The sequence below is a fragment of the Alligator sinensis genome, unplaced genomic scaffold (genome assembly GCF_000455745.1).
Source record: "Alligator sinensis unplaced genomic scaffold, ASM45574v1 scaffold1456_1, whole genome shotgun sequence".
NCBI lineage: Eukaryota > Metazoa > Chordata > Crocodylia > Alligatoridae > Alligator > Alligator sinensis.
Genome location: NW_005842763.1, coordinates 70,779 through 91,635, shown reverse-complemented (window position 1 = coordinate 91,635; position 20,857 = coordinate 70,779). Strand labels below are relative to the sequence as shown.

Here is a 20,857-nt window from a genome sequence, read left to right as displayed (position 1 = left end):
AGGGAAAGAAGCTTTATTGCTAACCTTTAAACTCTGTGTTTTCTGTCTTATCTCCTGTGGCTCTCTGTACTGCATAGAGCAAGCTCGGAAAAACACTTTGCCTACACATACAGAATGTAGTAGTGCTTTTACAATGCAAAATGCTTACCAGGGCAGGTGTTTTGGGTGTGGAAGGTGGCAAGCAGGCAGAGGCAGGAAGAAACTTTAGGAAACTTAGGCAGTAAGAAGTAATGTTGTGCAAAGCTTCGGTCCCTAATTCGATTCAGCAGAGATTTGATCCGATTCGGTGGCTGAATCTCCAAATCTGAATGGAATCAGAGGACCCTTTAATCTTTCTGAATCGAATCAGAACCCTCTGAATTGATTCAGAGAGATTTGGAAAGATTTGGATGTAGACACAGCTTCAAATGTTTTTTCTACACACCTCTAGATATCAGGCGCTCGTGAATGCTGCGATGCTGGGGTGCATGGAGTGTCTCATGGAAGTGCGGGGTGCTTCCCAGTGCGCTTGGCAGCAGAAACACTCTGGTCCACTTCTGGGTCCACCGGGGAGCATGCTGGGGGGCCCCCACCGCCCCCCTGGCTTGGTGACTGGTGCTTCCTGGGTTGGGGGAGGGCACCTGGGGTCCCCCCACAGCCAATTGCTGTGCCGGGGGCACATGGGGGGGCTTCCCTGTGAGCTCCCCAGTGGACCTGGATGTGGACCAGAACTACTTCTGGTCCACTTCTGGGTTTGCCGCAGAGCACATGGAGGACCCACCTCGCACTCCTGTGGGACACTCCATGTACCCCAGCATCGCAGCATTCACAAGCTGCACCTGGTATCTTGAGGCATGTAGAAAAATCTTTTAAACTTGTACCGGTGTCCGAATCGTTGATTCTCCAAATCAACATTGAATCTTCAGATTTGGGTTTGGCTGAATCAAATCAGGGACAGCAATCCAAATCAACAAATTGAATCACTGTCCCTGATTTGGGCTGAATCCAAATCCAAATCAAATAGGGCCCACTTTGCACAGCCCTAGTAAGAAGCAATGTGCCTGAAAAAAGGGGTTGGTCTAGAGGTAGAGGGTAAAGCATGGGAAAGGTATTTTGAGGGCACTTTGGCCCATACCATTGATGGCCCTAGCTAATGGCTCACATCAGTGTTGTGAGACATATGACAAGTTTTGAATTGGATGGTAAATCTGACCTCACTGTATGATATGAGGCAGGTAGTTGTGACCAGCATGTATATTTTGGTCATACATTTGCTCAGACACTGTCCAAAATGTATGATAATTCAGGGAGATCCAGAGAGTCCTTGCATTTAACAGGAAGTTTTGATAATTAATTCATTTCCCATCTTCAGATGATCTTAACACTGTCTTTGTGTTTTCCCTTCTGCACACAGACTCACAGACACATGGCACATGTAAGTGTGCTTCTAAAGACAAGTGTGTAACAGCAGAGGACAGCAATTCTGGAATGGAATTTGATTGAGCTATTAAAGTTCTAAGAAGTGACAGGGCATGAAATGAGCAAAATATTTGCTATTTATGGTAACATGATTGCATATTAAAGATAAAAAAAATCATGTCAACATATTCTTATATTTTTGTGGTTCACAATGTATCTGTTTGTTAAGTACCACAATTTTAAAGGTCCAGTACAAGATTTCCATTTTTCAAATCTGACAACTCTGCCTCTGGTACAACTGCTATTTCGTTACAGATGTGCTAATAAATTCCCAAGCAGGAGGGGAGCAGAGACCAGGTGTTGATGACCAATACATGGAACTCTGCACTTCCTGGCTGCAACTTTCCACTTGCCTGAGATCAGTCATTTTTTAAGGGGCCAGTACAAGTTAAAATTATATCTGAGATGAGAGAGGTTGTGGCACATGATATCTCGTATATCTGTTGTGTGATCATGGGCATTAATGCAAATTCACATGAGTGTGCAGTGGGTAACTCCTACAGAAGTTTGCACTTTTGCAAAGTCAGCATTTTGCATTTACACAAAGCATTGCTGACTCTTTGGCTGCAAACAGACACCACATTTATCCCAGGATAAACCATTTTATCCTGGTTCAAAGTGCATTTGTACAGACGTCTATGTCTGTTGCCCTGGGAACATTCCTAAAAAAGTTTCCCAGATAAGAGGTAGTAGCAGTTTATCCCAGATTATTACAAAGTATGTTTGTACAGTTATCCTTGGATTGCGTCATTGAATCAATGGCAGAAAAATGGCACTGCATTTAGTTACTCACTAAACTCTCACTAGAAGAGTGATGTACATGCCAATCCCAGGATATTTTTATTCTGGGATAAACGCAGGCACTTATTATCTAGGGACAAATGCAATTATCTCTTCCTAGCTTTAATTCCCATGTGAGCAGGCCCAACAGGAAAGCTGGCAGAATCATATATGAACTGAAACTGGAAGGGCTCCACCCACTGCCTCTGATAAATCTGACTCAAGCTGGATATCGAAATACATGAAGAGTTTTCCTTCCTTACAGCTAGTCTATTTTTTGTGCAAGCTTCCCCAGGGAAGGAGAATTAAACAATAGCAGGGTCACAGTTTCTCAATGATACAGGGAAAATGGTTAAAATAATCCTGTATACACTGGGCTTTTCAAACCAAACATTTCAGATGTCCTTCAAATATTAATTCACACCTGGAGAAAAGGGCATTATTTGTGATGAAGCAGTAGTGAGGCTGTACTTTTTTCCTCATCAGTTTGCTTGATCAGATTAGGCACATATATTTTAATTTGTTGCCTTGTAAAGGCAAGTCAGCTGATTATAAGCCCCATTTCTTTGGTAAACAGCCTGTTGTAGGAGACAAACTGAGTAGTACAATAACCTAGAGGCTAGATAGTGGATATGCAGATATTGCTCCAGCACAAATATGAAGACACAATCCATACAGTTTCTTCTTTCTGTCTTGTAAAAAATAAAGATATCTATTTGGGTGAATGCCAAATAGTGAGCTTTCTTAACCAACAATCTACATATCACCCTGATAATACTTACACTACCGTAGATAGTCAATATTTAAAAAATCTTTTTTTCTGCAAATTTTTACTTGCTACAACAGATTTTGCTTTTTCCCCATAGAAGATTTGAGAAGGAAACACAACTAAATTTGAATGGAGACAAAACAGTAAAACATGGAGAACAGCAAGACCCTCCCAAAAGAGGGAGGGATTTATATTTTCAAAAGAAGGAAATCCTTCCCCACTGAAAGAAGGAAGAAGACTTTCTATAAACAATGCTTATAGAAAAGTACTTCACTACAGAATATGATAAGCAAGAAGTTTGCCCACCTTAGTTCTGTCTGTTGGAGTATGCTTTCCTACAGCAGATGCTTAACTAATTCTAAATTGACACTAAGCCAGTTTTATGAAAATAACAGAATCCACTGCTGTAATAGATTTAATCAGAATACACAGCATCATTATGCTACTCTCTGCATTTCACTAGAAGTCTGTAGATTTAACAGGGGGAGAGAAGAACACAATATTCACAGCCCAAACTATACTTTCTGCTGTAAAACCCATTGGTGAGGCCATTAGAGGATGCAGATGTGACAATTTTCACCTGATCTGGCCCCAGAAAGTGGTCTACAGCAATGACCAAACACAAGTGCACAGCTGCAGACCACTTTAAAAGGGCCTGATCCCATGACAATCTGAACCCTCATTGCATGAGAGTTTAGATGAAGATGCTCCAAAATTGAGTGCCTTCAGTAAGTTGTGTCTGCATGTGCTGGGAGCTGGGCTGGGCTGGGCTGCCACAACTCAGTCCTGCTCCTGGAGCTGTCTTCAGAATGGGAGGGGGAAAAGGGAGTGGAGGAAGTTCGGCTTGGGATTTTTTCAGCCGGTTTTCGAGGGTGACGCAGGTAGATTAGAGCCCCCCCAAGTTGGGCTCTACTTCCTTTCCCCCCTCCCATTCTCAGGGGCTGGGGGGGATAGGGGCATTGCTACAGGAGAGCAGCGGCTGGTCTAAACAACAGCTTGATTCCCCAACCCTTGGGAACAACACCTGTTTAGCGAGCTTGAGATGCTGCCAGGAAACAATGCCCACCCTGTAGATCCTGCTGACAGAAATGTAGTGTGGTTGTTTTTGGGGGCTGTGCCAAGGGTGCTTTCAGGGTCTCAGTCTTAGGCATGTTCCAGAGGGTGGTGTTGGGTGTGTCTGACTTCCCTCCCACAGCAAGCACACATTTTTCAACGTGCAGTGCATGTGGAATAGGCAGTAGCATAAATAAGGAGGGCAACTAGGGCAGTAGCCTCAGGCCCCACCTTTGGGCGTCAGGCAGAAATAGCTACTGCTGCATTTGTTGGCTGGCTGCATGCTGCTGCAGGCACTGAAGTGACTCAGGAGGTGGAGCTGCCCTGTTATGCCTAGAGCAGTTTTGGGATTGCCATGGGGATGGTACAGACATATCTTTAGTCGTTACTCTGTTTTTAATGTATCAGCGTTTCACGTTCCACTAAGGATCTGTGTGCTCCCCACCCCACAAGTTAATAGACTGCCACATAACTTGAGATAGGTAACACCTTTGTAGATGCTGGGTTGGGCCCTCCTCAGACTTTGGTAGCTTGGTACATATCTCATACATAAGCCTAACTAATCATTGCAGGTTGATTGCAGGTTGAACTAATCATTTCCTCATGAGTGTGGGAGAAACTCAGTGTTTGGTAATGGATTTTGCCCTCCACCTTAGCACGTGATTGAATAGTTTTCTGAAGGGCTCATTTGCTCTGACAGCATTTTGCCAGGGGTGACTGGGAAACCTATCAAATTTACTGTTGCATGATAACCTGACTATCCCAGGCACAGCAATCTCAGGTGAAAAGAGTGTTCAGGTTAGAAAAGGAAATTAAAGTGTGGGTGATGAGGGGGTGGCCTTGATTTAGAAACCATGAGAAAGATTTCCCCTGCCACCTCCAAAAAAGGAAGAAAAAATAAAAGAAGAGTTCAGGGCCAGGCTTTCAAGTACTGAGCTTGTTTTAGTGTGGCCTGATTTTCAAAAAAGCCTCAGTCCCATTCAGGCATAGGAATAAACTATACCTTTACAAGCAGACTGGCATTACTATGCCAATATGAGGGACTGCATGAGTTTATATCAGTACAAACTGTATGTGTAGACCAGCCTAAGGGACAGATGTTTAAAAGTGGCCATTAGGCAGCAGTTTCCACTAGGATGCTTGGGCTAGGGACAGAAATTGCATATAAACTGGTATAAGTGATTGGAAATCAGTTCAAATCTGTAACACAAGAGAAGCTCAGTGCACATAAATTGCTTTCAAAATGGCCAAAACTGGTTTAAGATAAACCTGGATGGATATAGTATTAGACCTAACTGATTTAGGTTAAATTGGTTTATTGAACTTCTGTCCCAGGTCCTCTTCAGATTCAAGTTAGCTCAGGTCCCCAGCATCCCAGGTTTCTTTGCACTTCCCCCCACAAACCCATCCCTCACAGGGTGGGTGGGCTAGCCTTGGCCCACGCTATCAGCCCCAGCTAAGCAGGGAGGCAGGGAGCCCCCCCAACTGAGGGGGGCCAGTGCCCCCTGGGTTCTGACCTGGGCCACATCAGGCATGTGGCTGCATTTCCGGAATCAAAAGTGAATGTCTGTTCGCTTGCTTATCGGTTCAATCTATTCAGCTTCGACTAACCTGTGATGACTGAACTGATTCAGCCTCAGGCTTTTTGACTGTCTATATGTAGCCTTGATGGTCACATTCTAGAAGCGCTCTCAACCAACATGCAGATTTTATTTGAAAATCACGTCTCGTATTTTAGGGCCCAAAGAGAAGCTGTCAGCTACATAAAGGACATAGGTATCTAAGTCCAAAATTGCAGTTCTCAAACCATTCCCCCAGATTATTCAGTGCCTAACACTGGCGGTAACTACAGTTTGTAGGCATCTCAGTTTTCACAGTAAAATTCCTCTGGTGTGTCAAGTTCTTCTGGATATGCTCAACAGTACTTCAGTTTTGATAAGGCAGACCTCTGTCTATAATGCTTGCTCTGTTTGGATGTACTCAGAACATACTGTATGCATCAGGTTCTGCACAAAATGGAACCCTTCCTCCCCTGACACATTTCTCCTGCCCACCTTCCAGAGCTCCTGAGTCTGCACTGGCTCTCAGTAACTTCCCAGGCACATTTTAAGCTGCTGGTTTTGACTGAAAGGACCAAAGAGGTCTGGGCCCTACGTATCTAAGGGACTGCCTTTTCCCTTATGCACCATTGTGACCCCTAAGGTCAGCCCAAGAACAACCTCCTAGTAGTATCATCAGTTTACCAAGTTCACTTGGTGAAATCAGTGGCAGGTTGTTCTCAGTAGTCACTTCTCAGCTTTGGAACTCCCTCTCCCTTGAGACCTATCTGAACACAAACCTGGACATCACTCAGAAGCTCTGTAAGACCTTCCTATGTGGGCAGGCATTTAGCAAGCCAGACTAGGCTAGGATACCATTTAGGAAGCTTTTGTTCCATGTTCTAATCCACTTGCTTTTCTATGTTGTTTCTGCCTGTCCTGAGCCTTTGTTGGAAAGGGCAGCATGTAGTCTAGTAAATAAATAATACCTCAGTAGTTAGGGCACTCACCTGTGATATGTAAGACCTGGATTAATTTCCCTCTGCTGTCACAGGGGACTCAAAGTCCCTCCACGTACCTCCCAGGAGAAGGGTGTGATTGGATCCTAGGGATCCTCAGAAGGACTGTGTACTGCCCCAGAAATTTGGTAGAGGAGAGCATGTCTGTGTTACAATGAGCAAGACGTCTTTTGCCGAGGAGGATAAACATTGGTTCCATATCCAGAGCCAGCCTTAGGTGTGGGGATGTGGGTGACCACTCAGGGTGCCATGGGCAGGGGGGTGCCACACACACACACACACACACATGGTCAGCATGAGCAGCAGGGAGTGGTACCAGTCTGGGGCATTGCCCCAGGCCTTGTGCAATGCTGGGGTGTAAGGATGGAGGGGGTTTCAGCAGGGAGGGCCAGGGCAGGGTGGCACATGCAGGGAGCCCTGGGCTGGGGCCAGCAGCCTGTGGAGGGGATCAGGAGAGGGCCTGGAGGACTCCTGTAATGTCTGCAGGGTGTCCGAGTCCCAGTGCCAGCACTTGCTGGCCACTCATTGCAGGCTCCTGCTCCCTCTGCTTCAGCTCTATGGGGCTGTAGCCAGTGGTCCCTCCCCAGGACAGGTATCCTGCCCAGCTCCCCAGCTTGTCAAACAGAGTACAGGTGACTTCACAAGGGGCATCAGGGGGAGGGGGGATGGGTAGGAAGGGCACCAAAGTACAAGTTTGTCCAGGGCTCCATTTTCTCTAAGGCTGGCTCTGCCCTTATGGAAAGCACCTGATGAGCAGTGCATCATTTACTGGTTACTCTGATTCAGATTGGATATCAGGATATTACTAAAACCACTAGAAATACACTACTACTAGAACTAAATGACCTGTGCCCCAGTCCTGCAGATGTTTTCACATGAAATTAATTCCATTGCATTCAGTGGGACTAAATAGGTGCATTAAATTCAACTTACTTTTTTTCCCCTTAATGAAAGCTGGGATTCTCAAGGGATCTATTGAATCCAACAACTGGAGTTAAAAAAAATCAAACACACTCCAAAACAGGCGAGCCAGCCACAAACAGAATTGCCAAGACTGCTATGGCTTGGTAGGGATAAGTATTGGCTTGTCTACCTAACTAGTGAAAGTCACCTGCAGATGAGAGTTGTGCTTTTTGGTGAGTGACTCTAATTGAGACTCACGTATAAGAGTGGCTATTATTCAGATTAAGGCTATTCAAATTAGTGAGCTGAGAGATCTGGTTGACAGAAAGCCATTTCTTTGTACGGACTGTACCAGATGGCTAAGAACGTGGGAACATAGCAAAGTGGTAACCAGTCTCTTAAGACCCATAGATCAGAGCAAGTCACTCACAGCACCTGTTTAGCCATCTAGCAGCCAGAATCAGATACGAGAAATTCATCATGGTCCTCTGAAGGTATATATTTTTAATGCTGCTGATACATTTAGAATATGAAAGTAAGTACAAAATACCCATGACATGCCAAAACACAACTGTTTTAACTCTCTTTGCCTCTAAAAGCTGATTTCCTCACTGAAAATCAACCTGTTTATAATAATGGGTACTCTCTCTCTCTCTCTAGCTGAACAGGAGATCCATGTTTCTTTGGCAAAGCCTAGGTGGGAGCTGCCATTTTACACATTTCTTGTCGTTTCTGTGCTTTTTTCTCTCCTTTCTCATCCATTAGGCCACTGTTTCACAGGTGAATTGCCACGTTCTACCACAGGGATTGCATGGAGAAGCAGCGTAGTATCATTAAAAGCAAGGAGGCTGATGTCAAGTTCTACACTGGCATATACTGCTATAGAGTTGGACCTGAGCAAGGACACTTGATGCCCAGAAGCCTGCCCAACAGCTCTCCCAATTCTACGCTGGTCCAGTAAAAGATACCACAGAAAATCCTTGCTTCTCAGGTTAAACCCAATGCTGGGGGTGCCACCAATAGTTCTGAACCACCAATATCAAACTCATGCTAATTTACAGTGAAGTCATTGGCTGTGAAGTAGTAGAAACCAAACACACCAAGTCTGGACCAGTATAGTTCGAACAGTGGCTAAAAAGTCTGGCTGATTCATCAGACTTTGAAGGATTATTTCTTCTTTTGTGAAATTTTATATACTCCATGAAAAGAAAATGTATAAATAATAAATCATAAATGGGAGAGTACAATGTAGAAAGAGTCAAACCAAAACATTTTCATTTCACTGTACTCAGAGGATATGCCAGAAGAGGAGTGGTGATTCAGAGAAGTGAGACACCAAATGGCCACCAAAACAATCAGAATAATTCTTAGGGAGATATATATTTTTTGATAAACCACCAACTTCACTTGTGCTGGTACTTCCACCCTCCTATGCTTTTGCTCTGAACCCACTAATGCACAGACTGAACATTACAAATGCAAGTTGTCAGACTGAAGTCAGTAGGGTGACACGTGTAAAACTCAGCCAGTCCATAAGCATTTGTAGGACTGGAGCCTTTATGTCTAAAGTGGACTTCTTGCCACACCTCTTCTGTTGACTTGCTAATGCTGGTAACAATTACCTGTTCTCCTTTTATCTCCATGGCATAGAAAATAGTTCCCCCTGACAGAGAGGAGGACTAGAAGGAATGTAGCCAGATGGAGTTAGTCATATGTGTAACCTGGGTGTACATGGGTTTGCACTCCCCTCTCCAATTCAGGGAATTATTGGCAGGGTGGTGTGCTGCAGAGGGACACAACAACCCAGTGGCCACCTCTGTCCCCTATAGAGTCAGGCCCAGTCAATCAATTACTTAACTACATACAAATTTTTTATTACAACAAAACCATTAAAGGGTAAGGAAATAAATTATACATATATATATACATATATATATATACATATATATATATATATATATATATATGTACAAATTTACAAAACAATAAACCCTATACCATATCTATATATCTATATCTATATGTCTATATCTATATCTATCTATAGAACAAAGGATATTGATCGGGCAACAACCCAGAACAAAGGATATTGATTGGGCAACCTTATAACTCTATTAATATCCAAACTGTTACTTCACCTTATTCACATAAACTATCAGGCACAGTCTATAAGTATAACCAGCAATCCTTAGACTACCTGGGTGCCCTTCAGGGCAGGGACCCCACTCCCAAGGTACCACTATAGGAAAGGAGGGGGGGAAAGAAAAGGAGAGGGAGACCCTAAAAACTCCTAAGCTCCCTTGCTATCACCCAGGAGCAGCCCATGTGGTGCCCCTTTGCAACTCTGGGGGGTCCCTCCCCTGTTGGGACCCTCTCTCCAGGGTAACGTACTACTCTACAGTCCTCGGGGTTGCCTCCCGTTCTCCAGGTCAAGCTCTGTTCCCCACCAGGCTTTCCTGCCACCTGACTCTGCTGCCGCCAGCCTGGCTTAGGGCCACATGCACTGCTGCATGTAGTGGGCACTTCGCCTTGTGCTAGGGGTTGGAGGCCCAGACAGCCTTGTGCAGCACTGGGGCTTGGTTTGCTCCCGGACCTTCTGGGCAGCGTCGTCTGCACTGAGCTGCTGTCCTGAGCCACCTCGAGTGGCTCCCAGGGTCTCTCACCCTCTGCGCAGCACTTCCTGCACTGGGCTCCCAGCCTTGTGCTGGGGGTTGTGGACCTGAGCTGCCCAAGCACTCCAAAGGTCCTACTCCATGCACCGCCTGTGCACCGTGTCTCTGGCCGCATGCCAGAGGTTGCAGACCCCAGCCACCTCACACAGCTCCCAGGGTCTGGACCCCGTGCACCATTCTGCGCACCAAGAACCTAACTGCTGGAGCCATTCGCCGGTCCCCGCTGGTAGAAGTCTTCAAGGGCTCTTCCTGGGCTTCGCCCTGCTGAGCAGCTCTCCTCAGCTCTTCTAAGCCCTGCTCTTCTCTCTTCTCTGTCCTCGATGCATCTCCCTGTGCTGGGCATGCAGCTTCTTTATAAGCTCCAGGGCTCAGCCCCTGAAGTGTCCGGACCTGACAGTTTTCAGTCTTCAATCAGGTCCGGGGGAGCTCCTCTACCCCTCCCCTCAGGAAAGGGGCATGACTTTATTTCCCTTGCTGCCTCCTGATTGGTGGATGGCTCCACCAATGAAAACAGCAGGATCTCAAGCCTGGGACTCAACCCAAGCTCTGAAAGGTAAGCCTGTTTTGTTTGTACATATGTTTTGTTAATAAGCAAATACATCAGTGAGAAATTTTCTTGTTCCTATCCAATAGAAAAAATATAACATAGAGGCTGTGACACTCCCCTGGAAAGCCTAAAGAACCAGGATCTATCGTTGACCTCCTGGGGGTGACCTTGGGGAAGCCCTGTCACCTCACCTGGTTTCCTTTCTCATGCTTTGTTGCATCGTCCATTTAGAAAGTGAGATCTTGGGAACAAGGTTTGGTTTTCACTTTGCATATATAAAACAAATAGGATGGTGAGGCCCTGATCCTGATGCACTACTGTACTACTAAAAGAAAGGCAAAATGGGTATGGTGCTGTTTGTGGATGTATATGCATGTCACTGGTGCTTGCCTTCTGACTTCTAAATGAAACAGGCCATTAATTTAAAATCAAAGTCTCTGTTTGCTGCTTGTATTATCTGACAGGGCCAAGAAGAGCCAAGCTCTCCTTCTTCAATAGAACCAGTATGCCCACAGATCCCTCTCTCTGATTTTGTTGACCTTGTTCAATGTTGCATTTGTCTCTCTACATGTAAAAAGCAGGTAGAAGCTGGTTATAGAACGCAGAACAGAGCTTGAATTAAAGAAAAAACAAAGGCCTTTGGGGTAGGTTCTTTATCTTCCAGACCTTTTGAAAACTTGTCTAATTTTATCCCAGCCATGCAGCTGGTCCAATAAAATATATCACCCATAAAAGTCCTTGCCTCTTGCATAATTCCTGGACCATCACAACTACAACATCACTCCAACATTACCTTCAAGAGAAAATTCTAGATTTGCTTAATTATGCCTTACATCAAGATTTGGCTATTGTGTTCTTCTGTTTTATGAATTCAGTGCCTTAAATATAGGGGTATTTTCTAACATTTACTTATAGCATGATCTTTAACAGTTATATAGCCATAGATGTGGTTAGTAAAAGGGCCTGAGGTCTGGAACTTCCTGAATTTCCAAGAATGCTATTGATTGCAAGCTCAATAAAGGTCTATATTCTTATGAAAGTTTTAAAAAAATCTTTAAATACTTAGCTTATTTATTTTTGCTAACCTAGCATTGCAGCTTTGCAGAATGGTTGTACAAATGAAAAGCTTCACTAGTTATATTGCTGTGTTTTGTTGATAAAAATAAGGGGCTCAGCAGAAAAGATAGCTGCTGTATTCAACAGTGAGAAATCACTGGAGACATTATACAGTAATGCAGATCCATTAGCAAAGGAGCAATTTTTCACAAATTGTTTTGAGGCCATGAACAGTAGTTTGTAGTGAGACCTGGCCAGCTTGGAAAAAAACACTCCCCTCCTTACAGTATGTTCAAATCTAGTTTCCTCTCTTTATTCTGGGAATTCCTGGGAGTGTCCCTCTCACAACGATATTTTCAAGTAAAGAGCGAGGTTGGCAAAATTGTATTTGCTCTTCAGTTATTTGCTTTAAAGCAGCAATATGGCCAACGGGAGAGTTAGAAAGGCTACACAATTAATTCATGTTTGATTAGAGTGTAGCCTTTTGTTTTAAAATGATTACTAAAATGATTTCTGAACTCGTTTCTTCCTGAAGGGTAATGGGAAAATCTTTTAATGGGAAACTGCTAAAATCCTATGAAATGTGACCATGTGGAAGTTGGACAGGAACGTTTATCCAGTTAATAGAACCTGAATCTACTAGTCCATAAAGCAGTTCCAGTTCCTGCGAAGTAACACCATTGTTGTTCCTGAATTACTACTATGCAACCAACAAAAGGCTCCATAATAAGCAATCTCTGTGAGGCACTGAGTCTCTGTAACTTATGGTCTGATTAGTGGGAGATGCAGGAGCTCAGTCCAGGAAAAGGGTTTGTATATCTTGGTCATGCAACTACATAATGTATACAATTTTATGTACATGAATATCCCCTTGATTTGAGGGAAGCCAGTGAGACCAGGACAGGGCAACCTGAAAGTTTCTACAAGGGTCTTAGATAGATAAAAAGACTCTCTAGTACAAAGAATGTACCTTCTAGTTCTCTGTAAAGCACCATGCACACTCCTGGCACACTAGTAATATCAACAGTAGCTATCATCACAATTATGGAAACATTAACAGGCAATGAGGCTCAAAGACATCAGACAGAGCAAAAACCAAATAGACTTACAAGCTCCAATACCCTCTCACCCTTCAAAGCACATTGCCCTTACCAAATAATAACTAACAAAAATAAGGATAGTGAGACACAGTAGCAGCCTGACGAACTCTGGGCTGCTGTTCCTCAGGTATTTCTTGTTTTCTGGTAAAGGACTTGAATTTCTATCAGTCATTTGAACACTATTTAAAATAAAAGGATAAAAACTGTGATCACTTTGACATATAATTCACCTTTATTAAATTAAGTAACACTGTCTGTTCTCACATTTCCTATTCAAAGCAAAGCAAAAAACTCTAAACTCATTTCTGAAGTCTGTAAAATCTAGGTAACCTTAACAGTAGACATAGATATCATGGAAGATTTCCTAAGTGAGTTCCCATTCCTGTTTATTTGATAGATGAAAACAGTCAATTCATCACCCTGTTTTCAGAAATAGTCCCCAATACCTACAGTTTGGCTCCACATTGTGTAGTTATACCATTTTCACCAGGTAAGTCACCAGTGTCTTATGAAGAGCCCCCTTTAGGTTATTTTGACTGCTCAGTGAGGCCTCTGAGGTGATTAAATTTGGCCACGTAGCGTATTCCTATAAAAAGAGCACTATCCAGCTAGCAGTGTACACCATGTTCCAGAGGATTGATTAAAGGCACTCTTTAGAAAATGCCAGCTCTTAGCTTTCACTTGTTTTTTACAGAAAAATAATTGAGCAATTCTCTTGTTGCAAAGAACCAGAAAGACCAGAACAGGTCAAAATATTTTTGGCGTTGTGGTTTTGGATTATGGATTCCTATTTGAAATCTCTGGATTTATCTTGTGAATCATGTGTGGGTGTTTGCACACCTACCAGTGCTAATATTGCACGGCGCTCCATGGCACCCTAAAAGGGTCTCAGGGCACCTGAGGTTGCCAAAGCACCTGTATTAAGAATCACTGTTCTAGGGACTTCCCAGGCTGCTCTGGACTTTGGTGGATGTTTGCAACCCCTGGGAAGTCCCTAGGTTGCACTAGGGCATCAGGCACACATCACAGAGTGATCTCCAGTGTTAGAGCAGCCTGGAGAGTCCTGAGTTATGAAGTGAAGAAGACCTAGAGCAACTTAGAAAGTCAGAGAGCCCTGCTCCCAGCTGCAGTTCTAAGGCAGGGGCTTTCAACCTTTTTCGATCAGTGTACCCCGGTGGCCAGACACAGAGCAGTGTACTCCTGGCGGCCAGACATGGAGTTGGGGGGATGGCGCATGGCCAGACATGGAGGAGCATGCGAGCTTCCCCCGCCCCCTGCATTCGGCTGACTGGGTGACGCCTGCATGGCAGCGCGGGATAGTGTGTAGCAGCGCTCCATCCCTGCCTGCCCGGGTATACCTGCTGGGGCCTTCTCAAGTACCCCTGGGGGTACACGTACCCCCAGTTGACAACTCCTGCTCTAAGGCATGCCAGGTTCCTGGATTTGTCATAGGGAGTCCTGAAAACCTCAGCTCCATATTACAGAGCCAGGAAACCCTGGGATCCCCCAGGACTTCTCTCTCAATTCGGTGATAGGGAACTTAGGAGCCATACCTGCATGAACCTGGGTTTTCAGGGTTTCATGGCGTGGAGAAAGGAACCAAGCTCTAGCTACTGATAGCACTCCCAGGTATTCTATGTTTCCATTTCATGGAGTCCCTAACCCTGGAGCTCTCTGTGTGACAGGACCGCTCCATGGCCTTGGACCCATGGAGCTCAATCTCATGAACATGCAGGAGACCAAAATGTTTTTTGCTGGCCAGCCTGCTTGTGTTTTAGTGACAACTTGTTGGAAAATGGCATATTTCTGTAAAACCTTTCAACAAATCATCATTCTCCACTGAAATTCTCAGTTAGCTCTACTTGGACTCCTCAAAGCTCTCATTACAACCAATAACATGCTACTGGCAAAGCTACAACCTGTGGTTTAAAAGAAAAAAAAATTAGAGCTGAATAAATAAATAAAATTTCCCTCTCTATGCAAATCAAAATCATTGTCCCTGCTGCCCTAGCTGCCTCTGCTGACAGTTATCCAATCAGAATTGTTATGTTCATCTTTGCAAGATGATAGTAATGGTTAAAAAAAAAGAAATACAAAAAAAAGTTCACAACCTTTTGATGTTCTCGTTTGATCTGTCTCTGAGAGTTGCGCCTTCTGACTTGCTATACAACAGTTTGGACAGGACTCCACAGCTCTTTACCTCATCTTTTTTTTTACCTTCTTCTGAAGCAAATAATACAGGCCGGCACTCAAAGCAGGCTACCCAGTTGAACTACCCATTAAGTTGTTCCAACACAGCAACTCCTGTCTCACTCCAAAATAACTACCATACTCATTATTATACAGAAAGTGCATGGATGTATGAAACAAGAAAGAAATACAACCCTCTGGAAATAAAATGGATTCAGAAGGCCAGAGATATTTAGAAGATTTGGTCCATCTTATGCTTTTTTCCTTCTTCTGTATTTCCCTATTTCTGTTTTTTCTTTAAAAAAAAAGTTCCATCTCATTCATCTTAAAAAACAGAGAATAACATCAGTCAAAAACATCTCTGTAAAGTTATTTGCAGTTTTGCAAGGATGCCTTCATAGATCTTCAACATTAGTATCGTTAAGTCAAATTATAGTACTCTTGACTTGTTCCCTAATATACCTGATAGCTCTGCTTGTAGCTCTGTAGAGAACATAAAACACACATACACACCATAACACACACACCATAATACCCTTTCAAAATCATCCTGGTAAACACACTTTTTCCCTGCTAGAACTAGGACAAAACACAGTGCCCGATTTATTCTTGCAACACACAAAACAATGTTGTTACTAATGATGGGTCAGAAAAGCAGTCATTCTGAACACAATGACTGTTTATCAATGAGGTGAGAAAAATACACCCTCTCCCCCCGAAGTGCTTTTGCAAGAGGTTGAAAATGAAAATAGGAAAGCACTGGCAGTTAAAAGAAAACCAAAGAAAATCACTTACTGTAGTTGGTCCTGCAGAGGTATTCAACATAAACATCACTCTGCCTTGTCCAGCTGCCAAGTGCTAAAGCATGAAATGAGCAGCTGTTTCCTTCAAGCTGGGGCTGTGTGTCTTAACTAGTCACATGCCCCTTCTGATAAATCTCACTGCTGTGCCAGGAGGTCAGAATCTGAAGATCATTATTCCCCTTATTAGAAAAATCTTTTCATAACAGCAGCCTTTGCTAAAGCATTTGACTGGAACATGGAGCAACGTGTTCCATAACTTATAATAAATGATAAACACCAAACAGTAGATAAGCTTGAATCTGGAATGAGGGCAGCTGAAATGGAAAGTTAAACACATTCCCATTGATTGTTTCTCATCTGACGTACTACTGTATTTTAATTTGGCCTAAATGCTGGTAGTGGGACAATTCAAAGGCTGCATATCACTAATATCTTCTTCAAAAGCATGCTACACCTCCCTTCCAAAGACCACGGAAAATATGAGAATTGGTTTGGGAATAGCTAGATTTGGAGGGCAGCATAGTATCTTTGGTGCTCTGGGAACAAAGTAATAGGTGCTTTATTAACTTTGCCGATAGACTTTATGATGGTTTAGTGTGTCTATTATACATAGCACAGAGGTGGGGTTCCATTGCACTTGGTGGTTCACAAACACATAGTGACAGACCTGCCCCAAAGAACCTACCATGTAAATAAAGGAGAGAGAAAAACAGTGGGGGAGAGGAAACATCATTATCCTCTTTTTATGGAGAGGCACTGAAGTTCAGGGAAATTGAGGGATTTTCAAAAGAATATCAGGGAGCTATGCACCCAAACCCTACTGCACTTTGGTGGGAGTTGGGCACCTAACTCCCTTGCAGTTGATTGGATATCACGGCTGAGGGGCAAGACTAGTAAAGACCTTCTGATGCCTGGATATGTAGATGGACACTTTATGGAGATTTCAGAAGAACCTGTGTGCTTAACTCCTAGTGTGGCCTTTGATGGAAGAAAGGGAAAACAAACCAAACCAAAACAAAACTTGGCTTAAAATTATTTTTTCATTGAAAACGTGATGCAGAAAAAGGTTCTGATATAATATCATAATTCACATAAAAGGGGAGGCAGAGTCAGGGCTAACTGCTTTGCTGAGACATGGTTTAACAGAGGTCCGGATGTGAAACCAAATCTTCCCATTTCCTCTAGATACCTGGGCCAATCAGATGGGAAGGGCAGCATTAACCCTTTTTATTTTGTTGTTCCCTTTGATCCTGGGTGACACTGTGTCAGCTGGTTCCCTGGTTGAAGTTAATTTATACTAGCTGTCCATAACACCAAGGGATCTTTCCTGGAGCCATGTGCCCTTTTCCCAGTCACATCCCTTAGGAAGGGATGGCCACCATAAAGCCTTCTGTGCTAATGGAATGGGACCTTCTGGTGGGTAGATCTGCTGAGAACAGGGATGCTTTCCAAGTGGCCCCAAGAATATCATGGCCCTGGTCCACTAAGCAGGAGCCACTCATGGTTCAACAATTCTCTGAAAAGGAGTCATGAGGTAGTAAGCAAATGACTATGCTTTTTCTTTAAGCAAGTGGATGACTTAAGTGACAGTGGCATTCAGATTTTGGGACATTATACTGTGACAGACAGGGTTTTAATGCTTCAGTATTTTTTATTTCACTTAGGGCAAATGTATCGGTATGTAAGAATTCTGAAGGAAATGGGAACCTTTGTCTCTTTAAAAGAAGGAGCTTTAAGGTCAGGGAGAATAAAGGTTAACTAATATCTTCAAAGGACATCCTTCATCATGAACTACCTCCTAGGCTAGGTATAGACAGTCAAAAAGTGAAAGCTAAATTGATTCAACCTTCACAGGTTAGTCTAAACTGCACAGATTGAACCGATAAGCAAGTGAACTGACATTCACTTTTGATTCTGGAAATGTAGCCGCATGCCTGCAGTGGCTCAGGGCAGAAGACAGCAAAGCGCAGAGGGGGGAGGGAAGGGGAGGGCACTAGAGCAAGCTTCCCAATTCAGCTGGAGCAGACAACTTGGGCCAATGCTAGCCCTGCGAGGGAGAAGTTTGTGGGAGAGGCACAAAGCATCCTGGGATGCTGGCGGGATTGTGAATTAACTTGAATCTGGAGGGGATCTGGGACAGAAGTTCAATGAATAGATTTAACCTAAATCAATGAAATCTAATACTACATCCATCCAGGTTTATCTTAAACCAGTTTTGGCTGTTTTGAAAGTGGTTTATGTTCAGTGAATGTCTGTTGTGTTACAGACTTGAACTGGTCTCCCATCACTTATACTGGTTTATGAGTAATTACTCTTGCCCTAGAGGGGAGGGCTCACAAATTGTTTAAAGAGACACTTCATGGATTTAACCACCCTCAGGGAGACAATGGGGAAAATGGAGCCCACACTGTGTATCCAGCTTAGTCACTTCAATGAAGGATGCCATTAGGGAAAGCACAGGTGTGAGACTAGCATCCCGTAGCGGAGGCACTACTTTGGGTATGACAATCAGTCAGGCTTGTCAGACAAACCTCAAAACCATAACGAGAGGGGAAGAAGTCTTGAGAACAAGATAGCAGAAGAGACAGAAACCGCAGGACACATGAGGACAGCAAGCAGGGCCTTACGGACAGACAAAGGGGATGAGAGGTAGGGGACATGAGGTTAGGGAAGGGGAGATCAGAGAAGTGTATTTCCTTTCATTCATTTTAACCTAAACAGAGGCGAGGGTTGCGGAGTTTCATGTTCACCATGTTCCACACAGCATTTCTTTTGTTTCAGCACAATCTTCTTAACAAATCCTGGGCCAGGTGCTTAGCTCTTGCTCTGTGCCCTTGGCACCATTCCCATAGAGCAAAAAGAACAGAATGCTACACAGAGGAATCCCCAGATGGTACAACACTGAAGCAGTGGACTTAAATGAGACTTGAGGCACTAGCTGGGGATTTCCATAGCATAGCAATAATATTTCAGCAGGCATGTCAAACTCTTTTAATCTCCTCTCAAAAGATGGGTTCCCCATACCCTGCTCTGTACCTGTTTTAGCTGAAATTCATCTGTACACAACATTCCAAGTGGGCTCTTACCAAGGCCTTGTACAGTGGTGCTAATGCTTCTGTCTCTGCTAAAAATACACACTAGAATTGGGTTTAGCCTTTTCAAAAACAATTGTAATGAATTCATTTGCTATTAATAACAGCTGACAATGTACAAATCATGTAGAAATGTCATATTAAAAGACTGACTTAAGTCAACACAAGTAAATACATGATAAGTTCAAGCTGCCCTTTTGCCATTATCTTACTGTTTTGTGCCTAAGAATTACAACCCATGCAATATCAGACTAAACACCATTATGTAACCATGCAACACATCAGGCACTGCTATTTCATTTTGAATCATGAAAGAAAAGTCTCAGCCTTCATTCTGGTTATCCTTGTTTTTTATGGGGCTTCTCAAACTCTAGGTATTCTAGGGGAAAAAATATTTTTTGTAAGAGAAAAGCAAGATATATTTGCTGAAAAGTAAATAGAGACAGGAAATAGCCGCAAATAAATGTGCTTCATTAAGGATGGCTCTTCCTTTTCTTTCTACCTGGACATGGACAGAAGGTTCACTGAAAAGAAGGGGGTGGGGTGGGGTGGGCTATGCAAAAGGAACGACTGGGACTGAAAGGTGTACAATATATATTATCTCCCTTCTCCCCCAGAAAAGCCAGGAGGGATTACACAGAAAAGTGAGTCTAGCCCAAGATTAGTTTAAAGTTTGCTTAGGCCCCTTCTTCCATGTTGTGGAGGGCACTCTGCCTTTGAGGTATTCTGAGTGCAGGCAGGTGAAGCCCTATCAGCTCAGCTCTACTGCACTCATCAGCTGTGTGGGAAGGGAAGTTGCAGCAGGACAGAAGGTGGTATGGAAGTAATGGTACCTGGTAGTGTACATACACAAAGTGGCAGTAGTCAGGAAAGTCTCTGCTCTGATGAAGCAAGCTTTGATGATGGCAAAGAGCTTTGGTTTTAGGGTGGGACTCAGTGGGAGGAAGTTAAGAGGGGACAGGTTAAATGGAAAGAAAACTGAAGGGAGAGAGGACATTGAAGGAATGAGTAACAGGGACAAGTGAGGCAGAAGAGTATGGTGAAGTAGGACACATGGAATGAGGCTGAGGGGAAGAGACCATGAGAGGGTATACCAAAAGACACTGGAGCAAACAGCCAGATCCTCCCTGCAGGCTCTTTTCCAAAGGTCACAGGAAAGGGAGTCGCAGCATGGGTCCTAGTGTCCTAAATGAAGCACTGCCTTGCACAGTTCTGAGTCTAGAGCATGATGGAAGGCAGGTGTGGCCCAGCTGGAGGCTGGAATTGGCTCTAAGAAATATCTGTACAATGTCATGGCAGTCAGCTAGCTTGCGCAGGTGGAAAGGTCGGCAACTTAATTCTGTTGGTGTTGCAGAAGGCAGAGAATCTATCTGTGTTAACCTTAATTATTTTGCCTCTGCAGAAGTAACAGAAATATAAAAACAGTAAAAGCTTATTCTGCGGCTTGATCCTGTATAGTACTGAATGCCCAGGATTCTCATGAGCTCAGCACCTTCCAGAGTCACTAAAGTTCACAGATACTGCTCTGTAGAGCCTTCATGCCAAATAAGTCTCACTGTATTCTGAGGGCTCAAGAGGCCTTAGTGCCAGTCCTCTGCCTAGGAACTGAGCTCTTCTGCGAAAAGCTGCCAGTGGGCACGCATTTACTCCGGCTTACATCTACTGTACAGTAAGGAGGAATAAGTCAGCATCTACACATGCAGGACTTAAAGTGCATTAATGCTGTGCGGACTGACTTGGGACTACAGTCAGTCCCAAGTCAGTCCACACACACAGTGTTACTACGCAGTAAGGCATAGATTCATAGATTCATAGATGTTAGGGTCAGAAGGGACCTCAATAGATCATCGAGTCCGACCCCCTGCATAGGCAGGAAA

General features: G+C 43.8%; 1 protein-coding gene across 7 annotated transcripts in view; it reads right to left on the bottom strand.

Moving 5' to 3' along the window:
- Positions 1–20,857, bottom strand: part of RASGRP3 (RAS guanyl releasing protein 3) — a 114,035-nt gene that overhangs the window by 73,173 nt on the left and 20,005 nt on the right. The window contains exon 1 of one of the 7 annotated variants that reach the window (XM_025216745.1): positions 15,881–16,076. The exons of 5 other annotated variants lie outside the window; for them this stretch is intronic. The gene's annotated coding sequence lies outside the window, so the exon portion shown is untranslated. Of the gene's footprint in view, positions 1–15,880; positions 16,077–20,857 lie in introns of those variants that run through there. One more of the 7 variants, XM_025216749.1, reaches the window with a different exon arrangement.